Source organism: Monodelphis domestica, chromosome 4, assembly GCF_027887165.1.
Source record: "Monodelphis domestica isolate mMonDom1 chromosome 4, mMonDom1.pri, whole genome shotgun sequence".
NCBI lineage: Eukaryota > Metazoa > Chordata > Mammalia > Didelphimorphia > Didelphidae > Monodelphis > Monodelphis domestica.
In genome coordinates, this window is record NC_077230.1 from 162,346,516 (window position 1) to 162,357,810 (window position 11,295).

The 11,295-nt window shown below is 34.7% G+C and overlaps 1 pseudogene; it reads left to right on the forward strand.

Moving 5' to 3' along the window:
* Positions 1 to 2,932: 2,932 nt before the first annotated feature.
* Positions 2,933 to 10,864, forward strand: LOC103099337 (hamartin-like; annotated as a pseudogene).
* The last annotated feature ends 431 nt before the right edge of the window (positions 10,865 to 11,295 follow it).

The following is an 11,295-nucleotide window of genomic DNA, read 5'->3' on the forward strand; positions in this document are numbered from 1 at the left end:
CCTTATTTTCTCCAAAGAGAATGAGACCCAGATGCCAATGTCAAGAGTCAGTGGAGAAAGCAAGCATTAGACCTAGGGAAATGGCTGAAATCTGCATTTCAGTCATGGTTCACATGAATAGTATGGAAACTTCCTCCATCTATAACTTAATAGATAACTTTTTAGAGATTTACCTAAGGAAGGAATAAAACCAAGTCTTCTTGACTTCAAGGGATTCTCCTACACAACCCTACTTCTGAATATATAATAGTTTGTAGTTTATAAATATATGATATCTATAGTTTAAAAAGTCCTTTGCATCCTGTGTCACTTTCTCTCACTCTTTCCATCTTCTTGAACTCATAAAACCTTGACTTTTTTCTGAAAACCCTTTATCTTTTGGCTATCCTTTAGAATATAGGTTGTATCTTTTCTCATTCCCCCTGCCAAAGAAATCAGCAAACTCCTCTGTCTCCATTAGGACTAAGCTCTCTCTCTATCACCATTCCTCAGCAACTTGTCCTCCTTTGAGTATCATACCATCTGCCTATACATCCCTGACCAGACACTTATTGTATTTGTCCATCAAGCCTGAGGAGATCTGTCTTTCTTCCCCTAGTGTAGTTCATAGATCAAAATCACAGACTTTCTCCACACCCCAAACTCTTCCCTCATACCTGGAGACCTCAATATTCAGTTTAACATCTCCTTGGCCTTATAATTTATCAAATTCCTCATCTCCAAGACATATATTCAAGTCAACTTAGCTACCAATAGAGTCAATCACATCTTAGATGTTCCTATCACTTTTACACTATATTATCTCCATTATCTTGAGATTCTAAATTCCTTTCTTTAATGATAATCTTTTAACCTTTCTCCTGCTCCTCCTATACTTTATTTCCCCTAACCCTAAGCTTCATTTTCATTGCAACCCTAATTCCCTTCATTCTCCTAGTCAGTTACTCTAGTTTTGGCCCCACTTTATTCCCTTTAGTCTTAACTCTACAGTAGTAATTCAATTTCCTTTGTTCCCTTGTTCTTTTGTCCAACCATTGATCATCAACCCTGGGTTACTCTTACTCTTCATCTTCTTACTCCTTTGATGCTAAATCCTACTGGAAAAAGTCACAGGGAGGAACAACAAGGTCTGCTACCACAGTCAAAAAAGAATTTAATAAGGTTTTGTTATATGCCAATAACTGCCTAAAAACTGGATATACAAATATAGACAAAAAGCATTGCCCCTGCCCTCAAGGAGTTCATGTTACATATATGGAGACAACATGCAAAAAATCCACATACAAATTATATACTATATAAATGGAAGGCACTTTCAGTAAAATGTGGAGTCAAGGAGGAGAGCAGAAAAGGCTTTCTACAAAATTTAGAATTTGAACTGAGTCTTGAAGAAGTCAGAGAAAAAAGGAAGTTGTGAGCCTGAGAGTTTGAAAGAATGGTGGTGATGTAAGAGAAATTCTGAAGAGGGAAGAGTTGGGGGATAAACTTCTGGACATGCTGAGTGTGAGACATCTACATGACTCCTAGTTTGAGCAATTTAATAGACAGTTGGTGATGTGACACTAGAACTCAGGAGAAAAGTTAGAATAAGTAGATTAGAGAATCATCTGCTAAGAAACAATAATTGAATCAAGTGAGAAGAAAGGGAATAGAAAACCTGAGTTTAAAGAACTTTCTCTGGGCGTTTAGCCTTGAAAAAATGATTCTGCACAAGGTTCACAATTCTACATGGATATTTCACTTTTCCATTACTATCTCTCCATCAACTTTCTCATGGTCATTGTTTGAAACCTCCTCTTTCGCCCTGTCTCTAAAGTCTTGCCTTCCTCTTGATTTGGTAAATGAGCTTTCTTCCCACTTTATTTCTAAAAACATTGAAGTCATTTATCATAAAGTCCTCTATTCCATTAACTTAAAACTCTTTTACATTTTTATCCATCCTTTTGTCCAGTTTTATAGACTGAACTAATTTTTCTTTCCAAGGACTTTTCCACTTGTGCCTTTAAACTTGTTCCCTCCCATCTCTTCTAGTAGATAGCATGTCAGTTCTCTTTTACTTTTATAAACATTAGAGGTGGTAGCCCTTCAGACAATAATTCATTCCCCTAAGTTTATAAACCAATCCTCGAGTTCTTTATGTCCTATCAGGAAGATACCAGGAGACATGCTTACTTTCTTCAAGGTGTGGTACTTTTCAAGGTCTTCCAGAGATTATCAAATTGACTTAAAGACCTCAATATAACTAGGAACTCCTCTGATCCACAAACATTACACATCTGAAATGAGGTTAAGCTTACTTGCCTATATTTTACAGATTCTATTACTTTCTTTTTTGTGAGGGGGGTATTTGTCCTTATTTATTCCTATAGTCATTTATAATCTGGTCCTTGTCTACCTTTATAATCTTACACCTCTCTCCCCTGCACATATCTTGCCATCTAGTGATATATTTGCTTTCTTGCTGCTCCTCATACAAGACATTCTATTTCCCCACCTAGTAAATATTTATTTTCAATCGCACATGCCTGCAACTTTCTCCTCTTCATTTCTCTCTTGGTGTCCCTGAATTCTTTCAGATTCTAGCTAAAAACTCAGCTTCTATAAGAAGTCTTTCTCAGTGCCCTTTAATGCTTTTGATTTCCTTCTAAGATCAACTCTAATTTGTTCAGTCTTTATCTTGTTCAATGCATTGTTTCTTATATGTTGCTTCCTTCATTAGATTATGAGTTCTTTGAAGGTAGGTACTATTTTTATGCCTCTCTTTGTACCCTCAGAACATAGCATTTGCCTGGGTCAGAATTGACACTTGAAAACAGCTTGTTGCCTTGACTTTATTTGCTTTCTTCCATATTAGAAAATTTGTTGCCTTCCACATTGAGATTAAGAATTGTTTCATTTTTTGTACAGGTAATCCCAGGGGCTCCTGAGCATAATGACAGGTATGTAATCAATACTTATTCATTAATTGATTGAAATGCTGCTGAACAGGATTTTTTAAAGTCATTGAACTTGGAAATAATCATGTAATTTTTTTTCAACTTGGAGAGAGAGATTTTTAGTTTTCTGGATGGAAGTCTGATTACAGAGAATTGAAGAAGGGATGGGTTAATAGGAGCAAAGGGAGCAATTGTAAGTTATTCTTTCTATATTTTTGTAATGACAGTAAACAGAAGATAAGCTAGTAATCTGAGTGACAAAAGGGCAGTAGGAAGGGCTTGTTTATCAAAAAGGAAACTCAAACTTATTTGTAGGTGCCCAAGAAAGAACTTCTTTATCACTAAAATAAGGGAGCTAATTTCTATACACTTATAAGATGCTTTCCAGCTCTAAAATTCAATATTTCTCTAAGGCCCCTTCCAGGTCCAAAAATTTTATGATTATATTCTTTTAGCATGTCATTCCATATCCAAGACAAGAGGAATGTGACTATTTGCCAGATTATTTTCATAATCCTCAATATTTAGCAAGAATTTTGAATGTTTCAGATATTTAAGTATTTAAAACTTTGAACATCTCAGTGTTCTGTGATGAGCAAATGGAGTGCCTGAGCTTCCACTGGCAAGAGAAGCAAATATTAAAGTTTACTGGCATATTTTGTATTAGAAGCACTGTGCCTGAAACTGACTCTGAAGGCCAAGCAATGAAATGTGGGGGAAATGTGAGTAAGGAAAATGGTATAATTTTGTACTTAATGAAACAGGAATTGATTTAATGTTAACAGTCAAAAATATTTCAAGCCTATAACAATTTGGGCTATTTAAAATCAAGTTTGCACTATTCTGCTATTAGGAAGCACTACTTTGGGCTGCTTCTGAATACTATCGAATTGATATTCTATTACATCTACATGTCAAGGTCCGAAGAAGATGAACTAAAATCTCTTTCTAATTCAATGAGGAATCATCTTCATTCATCCCCTGACAAGTAGTTCCAATGCCTGCAATTTATCTCAGAGTCTACCAAACTACCATATTTGATCACTAAACATGAATCTTACTTTCTTTTGTAAGAGTGATGACACAGCTGATTTATTAAAGTGAAAAGGTCCCCAAGCAAGGTAAAAACCACCCCCAAAATAATCCAGAAGCCAAACTGGATCTAAGTTCAGAAAAAGAAATGGAAGATATTGAATAATAATGGACATGGTTTTGAGTAGAGGAGAAAATGTAAAATTTAAACAAGTGATTTGTCCATGTGGAGAAACTCATTGTGAGTCATAAGTTTTCTAGGACTTTCAAATCTACTGTTTATTCTTCCAGTTATAATTCTGCCAAGTTCAGATACCACTCAGATTTTATGGTTTGGATTTCAAAGAATACTTGTTTATCTCTGTCAAATCATGATTTATTTTCAACAAAATAATTTTTAAAGTTCATTTCAGACTACTAATGAGTTTCTAAATTAGTATTTAGAATATAAGGCTGAAATTCACTGAACTGGATACTAAAATTATGCTTTAAATATAGAGTTTGGAAATTCTGAGGAGTAAAAAGAATTAGGAAAGAAATATGCTTAAAGTTTTATTGTACTTGATATATTTTCATACCACAAACAGGGCAAAAGGTACTAAAAATCACACAATTTGCAGACATTTATTTAACTGTTGATGTGTATAGCCTGTTTAATTATCAGTGAATTATTAACTCCTTTGACAGTCTGTTGAAATCTCTGGATATTTTCTCAGAATAATATTTGTAACCTATATTCATAATTTAAGGAAATACCAAATTTCAGTTAGGAGTTAGTGAAAATAATGATGACTTTTTGCTCTAATCCAAGTTCATAGCTCCTTTTGTATAGATGTATAGATCCCAGGCTAAGAACCACTATAATGAACCTGATTCAAAATCCTATCAGTATTGACATTATTACTATATGAGAAAAGGGAATCTCCAAAGTTGTAGCCAAAGGAAAGGTTGGTTCACAGATTCTCTTTAGAGAGGCATGTAAAAAATTGGCATAATTGGTATTACTGTAATTCCAAAGGAAATAAGATATATCATTTCATAAGACTTTTGTTCATTAATAATAACTACCATTAATATAGTGCTTTAAGCTTATAAAGTGCTAATTACAAGTTATCCTTATAACAACCCTGGAAAATGGATACTATTATTATCCCTATTTTACAGTTGACAAAACTGAGGCAGAACTAAATTAGCAGATTGCACAGGGTCACATAGCAAGATGCTGGATTTGAACATATTTTTATGACTCCAGATCTAGATCTCTGTCCACTGAATCCCCCAGATTCCTCAATGTCATTTCATATTGCAAGGGTAATGAAAAATACCATAACAATAATTTCAACTTAAACATCAAAATTTACTCCAGAGGATTAAAAAGTGGAGAAGTTGTCCAAGGAAACCAATTTCAACATCAAATTTTAATCAACATCAATCAATTAATCAATAAGCATTCATTAGTATTTTCTTAATACATTAATTATATTAAGTAATAATTATTAAGTAGACTAATATTAATTATACTAACTATGTACCACACATTATATAGGTAGCTAGGCGAGGTAGATAGAGCACTAGGCTTAGAATTAGGAAGACGCATCTACACGAGCCTCAGACATTTACTAGCAGTGTGACCTTGGGTAAGTAATTTAGCACTGTTTGCTGGGAGAAGGAAATGGCAAACCACTTCACTATCTCTGCAAAGGAAACTCTGAAAAGGGTCATAGAGACTTGAATATGACTAAAATTATTTTTAAGGGAAAGTCATGCACTATTTTGGGGATGCAAAAACAAAAAAGATATAGTCCTAAAGAGCTTAAATTAGTTCAAGAAGAATAATATAAAAAATTTATGCATATGGAGAATATAAATAAAACCAGTACAGAAGATAAAGGCACACTGTAGAGTGGAAAATCTATGAGAGGCAAGTAGTGAGGAGGAGGAAGCAGTGACCCAATCATAGGATGTAAAGCTAGAAGAGATCTTAGAGATTATCTAGTCTAACCCTCTAATTTGTTAAAAGTTTGGACTTGATACACCAAAGCAAGCCTTTATTCCCAAAGATAAACCCTGTCAGTGTACCCAAAAATTGCCCTGCTGGTAACAGGAAAAGTTAGACTCCATTGAAAGTCATACTAAGCCATTGTAAAATTCCATCTCAGAGAAAATTGTGGGTTAGAAGTAGACAATTTACCCAATATGATCAGCTTTCTGGAGATGCTGCTGCCAGACTACTTATGAAAGGATTTCCTTCACAGAAGGAGAATATCCACCACTGGCTATTATCCCAGTGGACTTACTAGATAGACTGATACAACAGTGAATAGAGACATATATACCAAGTAGTCTTTGCCCAGTAAGTCTGTCAATTGGACCCACTTTGGAGGTTCTCCAACCTCAGATGGGATTCATATGCTTTGGAACTGATTGTTGTAGCTACATAACAAGTTGCTCTATGAGCATTTAAAAAAAATAGCAACATGATTAAATTGAAAGTGAAAGAACTATTGAACTAATAAGTAAGACGAGGGGCTGGTACTTTTAAAAAACAAATAATATAGATAAAGTCCTGGTTAATCTAATTAAAGAAAGAAAGAAGAGAAGCAAATTAACAGTTTTAAAGATGAAAAGGGTGATCTCACATTTAATGAAGAGGAAATTAAGGTAATTATTAAAAAGTATTATGTTCAATTATATGGCAATAAATATGGCAATCTAGGTGAAATGGGTGAATACTTACAAAAATATAAATTGCCTAGGTTAACAAAAGAGGAAATAGAATACTTAAATAATCTCATCTCAGAAAAAGAAATTAAACAAGCCATCAAGGAACTTTCTAAGAAAAAATCCCCAGGGCCAGATGGATTCACAAATGAATTCTATCATACATTTAAAGAACAACTAATCTCAATACTATACAAACTATTTGACAAAATAAGCAAAGAAGGAGTCTAAATAAAAGAAATAAAATTAAAAGAAATAAAATTCTTTTCATGACACAAATATAGTATTGATTTCAAAGTCAGGCAGATGAAAAACAGAGAAAGAAAACTACAGACCAATCTCCTTAATGAACATAGATGCAAAAATCTTAGACAAAATACTAGTAAAAACAAACTACAGCAAGTGATCATGAGGATTATTCACTATGACCAGGGGGGATTTATACCAGGATTGCAAGGATGGTTTAATATTAGGAAAACTATCCACATAATTGACCATATCAACAAGCAAACCAATAAAAATCACATGATTATCTCAATAGACGCAGAAAAAGACTTTGACAAAATACAAAACTCATTCCTTTTGAAAACACTAGAAAGTATAGGAATAGAAGGGCCATCCCTCAAAATAATAAACAGTATGTATTTAAAACCATCAGCAAATATCATCTGCAATGGGGACAAGTTAGAAGCCTTCCTAATACGATCAGGAGTGAAGCAAGGATGCCCGTTATCACCTCTATTATTTACTATTGTACTAGAAAGGCTAGCAATAGCAATTAGAGAAGAAAAAGAAATTGAAGGGATTAAAGTAGGCAATGAGGAGCCTAAACTACCCCTTTGCAGATGATATGATGGTTTACTTAAAGAATCCTAGAAAATCAACTAAAAGATTAGTGGAAATAATTAACGACTTTTAGCAAAGTTGCAAGGTACAAGATAAACCCACATAAATCATCACTATTTCTATATATTTCCAACACATCCTGACAGTAAGAGTTAAAAAGAGAAACTCCATTTAAAATCACTCTAGAGAGCATAAAATATTTATTAATCTACCAAGACAAACACGGGAATTATATGAATACAACAACAAAACACTTTTCACACATTAAAACTAGATCTATCCAATTGGAAAAACATTAATTGCTCATGGGTAGGATGAGCTAACATAATAAAAGTGACAATTTTACTCAAATTAATCTACTTATTCAGTGCCATACCTATCAAACTACCAAAAACCTTTTTTTTTTATAAAATTAGAAAAAAATTATAGCAAACTTCATCTGGAAGAACAAAAGATCAAGAATATCAAGGGAAATAATGAAAAATATGTAAAGGATGGGGGCCTAGCAGTACTATGCTATAAATCAGTGGTCATCAAAACAATATGGTACTGGCTAAGAGACAGAAGGGTGGATCAGTGGAATAGACTTGGGGTAAGTGACCTTCATAACTAGTGTTTGATAAACCCAAAGATCCTGGCTTTTGGGATAAGAACTCACTATTTGACAAAAACTGCTGGGAAATTTGGGAAACATCATGGGAAAAATTAGTTTAGACCAATATCTTACACCCTATTCCAAAATAAATTCAAAATTCAGTAAATGACTTAAATATATAAAGTGAAATCATAAATAAGTTAGATAAACATAGAATAGATACCTGTCAGATCTATGGGAAAGGAAGGAATTTAAGACCAAGCAAGAGATAGAGAACATTACAAAATGTAAAATGAATGACTTTGGTTATATCAAATTAAAAGGTTTTTTAACAAACAAAATGAATGCAACCAAAATTAGAAGGAAAATAACAAATTGGGATAATTTTTCATAACAAAACTCTCAGGCAAAGGTTAAATTTTCATAATATATAAAGAACTAAGTCAAATTTATGAAAAATCCAAATCATTCCCCAATCTACAAATGGTCAAGGGACATGAATTGGCAGTTTTCACATGAAGAAATCAACACTACCAATAACTTCATGAAAAAAATGTTCTAAATCCCTCCTGATTAGAGAAATGCAAACCAAAACAACTCTGAGGTACTACCTCACACCTAGCAGACTGGCCAATATGGCAGCAAAGGAAAGTGATAAATGTTGGAGGGGATATGGCAAAATTGGGACATTAATGCATTGCTGGTGGAGTTGTGAATTGATCCAACCATTCTGGAGGGCATTTTGAAATTATGCTGAAAGGGCCTTAAAAGACTGTCTGCTCTTTGATCCAGCCATAGCACTGCTGGGTTTGTACCCCAAAGAGAAAAGGAAAAAGACATGTACAAAAATATTCATAGCCACACTTTTTGTGGTGGCAAAAAACTGGGAAATGAGATAGTATCCAATCAATTGTGGAATGGCTGAACTAATTGTGGTATCTGATGGTGATGGAATATCATTGTGCTGAAAGAAATGATGAACTGGAGGAATTCTGTGTGAACTAGAACAACCTCCAGGAAGTAATGCAGAGTGAAAGGAGCAGAACCAGGAAAGCATTATGCAGAGAGACTGATAAACTGTGGTACAATCAAATATAATGGATTTCTCTACTAGCAGCAATTAAATGATCCAGGACAATCCAGAGGAACTTATGAGAAAGAACACTATCCACACCTAGAGAAAGAACTGTGGGAGCAGAAACGCAGAAGAAAAACATATGATCAATCACATAGTTTGGTGGGAATATATGATTGGGGTCTTGGCATTAAAAGGTCACTCTATTATAAATATGAATAACACGGAAATAGGTTTTGAACAATGACATATATATATATATAACCCAGTGGAATTGCTTGTCAGTTCCAGGAGGAGGGAGGAAAGAGGGGTGGGAAAAATCATGAATCATGTAACCATGGAAAAATACTCTAAATTAAAAAAAAAAAAAACAACAGCAACATGCTCTCTGGAAGAGGTGACTACTATGAAAGTAGATCAAAGAAATAGCACTGAAAGAATACGCCACTTCTATGGTGTTGATCATAGAAGCTACACAGGTAGGATATCCAGATGTGGAAAGTTAGTCCTTAGCAAAAAGAATAGTCCAGATAGAATCAGCTTCAAGATAAACGTAACACTGTGGTGACCCAACTCTATCACCAGATCAGACAGCTGCAATATGATCAGGAGGAATTTTACAACCAGAGCCAGAAATTACAAACAAAGCTGGAAAACTGTCCACATATGATTGCATATCTGAGGTTAGAATTAAAGAATGCTAATAATAAAGTGTATAACTCTGCCTCACTCACAGAGTTATTTCTCGGTCAAGTTTCTCAAAAGCTTCCAAATAGTGAGTCAGTCCAGCAGCAGATGGAGTTCTTGAACAAGCAGCTGCTGTTGATTTAGGGGGAGGTCAATAGGCTATTTTTGGAGCAATTGCAGAACTAGCATTCTGATACTATACAGGAAGTGGAAGTGATGAAGATTTCTTATAGGAAAGAACAAAGGAAAAATAGAAGCCATCTCCTCCAGCAGAACCAGCGGCTGGATACTTCTAAAAGGAGATTGTGAACCTAGAATCTCATGACTTGGACCAAAGGGGAAAAAAAAAAGACCATCATCTATGGGAATAGAACAAATACCTGGTAGACGTCAAACTTTAGGTTAAAGGACAGGTACAAATAAAAGAGAACAGGTACAAAGTTCATATCTGCCCACACATTTGAATTAGAATTCATAGATTTATATGGTGGACAAGAGAATGATGATCTCCAAAAAAAATTAAGAAAAGATAGAAGCAGCTGAGATAGCTAATGCAGGTTTCATTGTTTTAGTGATTCACTGGTTGGACCAAGGGAAAAGCTTCCTGGTATGATGGTGAAATTAAGACTTTTACGTCTAGTAGCAGCAGAGGAAGTGGAGTAAGTTGTAGCATCAGCAGTGAACTCTCTACCCATGAGAAACCCCCAGACCAGAGTGCAGCATCATTCATCTGGTAGCAGAAAACAACAATGTTAAAACCTTCTATCAGCATCTCTGGTGGTTCTTGGCCCACCTCCCAGTTCAAAAAGCCTCCTGGTCATAAAGGTTCAAAAGTTGGTTCTTACCAAGAGTGAGGGTCAGTGTGATGAGAATGGCTTGACCAACAGCATCCTTTCTGAGACAATAAAGACTAACTTGTACAAAGATCCAAGCAGGAAAGTGAAGAACACTCTCTCCCCTGAGACTAGGTAAACCTCACTCATCTCAATAACCAGCAAACAAAAAACTATACTTAGCATGGATCCAGTTAAAGGATGACTGTTAATCCATGTTAATTTTCACCTCCTTGTTATAGAATGGAGGGCATGAACACAAGTGTAAAAGCATTCATATTTCCAGGTATGAGTAGCTAGTTCCTGCCAAGGAAATAAGACTGAGTTCCTTTTGACAAGACTGAATGCAGAATGCTTTTTGACTCTAGAAGTGAAATGCCTCTGATCTTTCTCTTGACTCATACCTAAATCTCTCTTTTCTTTACTTAGAAATATGCATGATAAACCAAGGCCTGATTCACATGCATAAGAATCTTTATTTTCTCCCTCCTTTCCTTAGACAGTTGTATTCTATGAACTTGTTTAATAAAAACACCCCCGCCAACCAACAAAAAGCAAATATAATGTAGT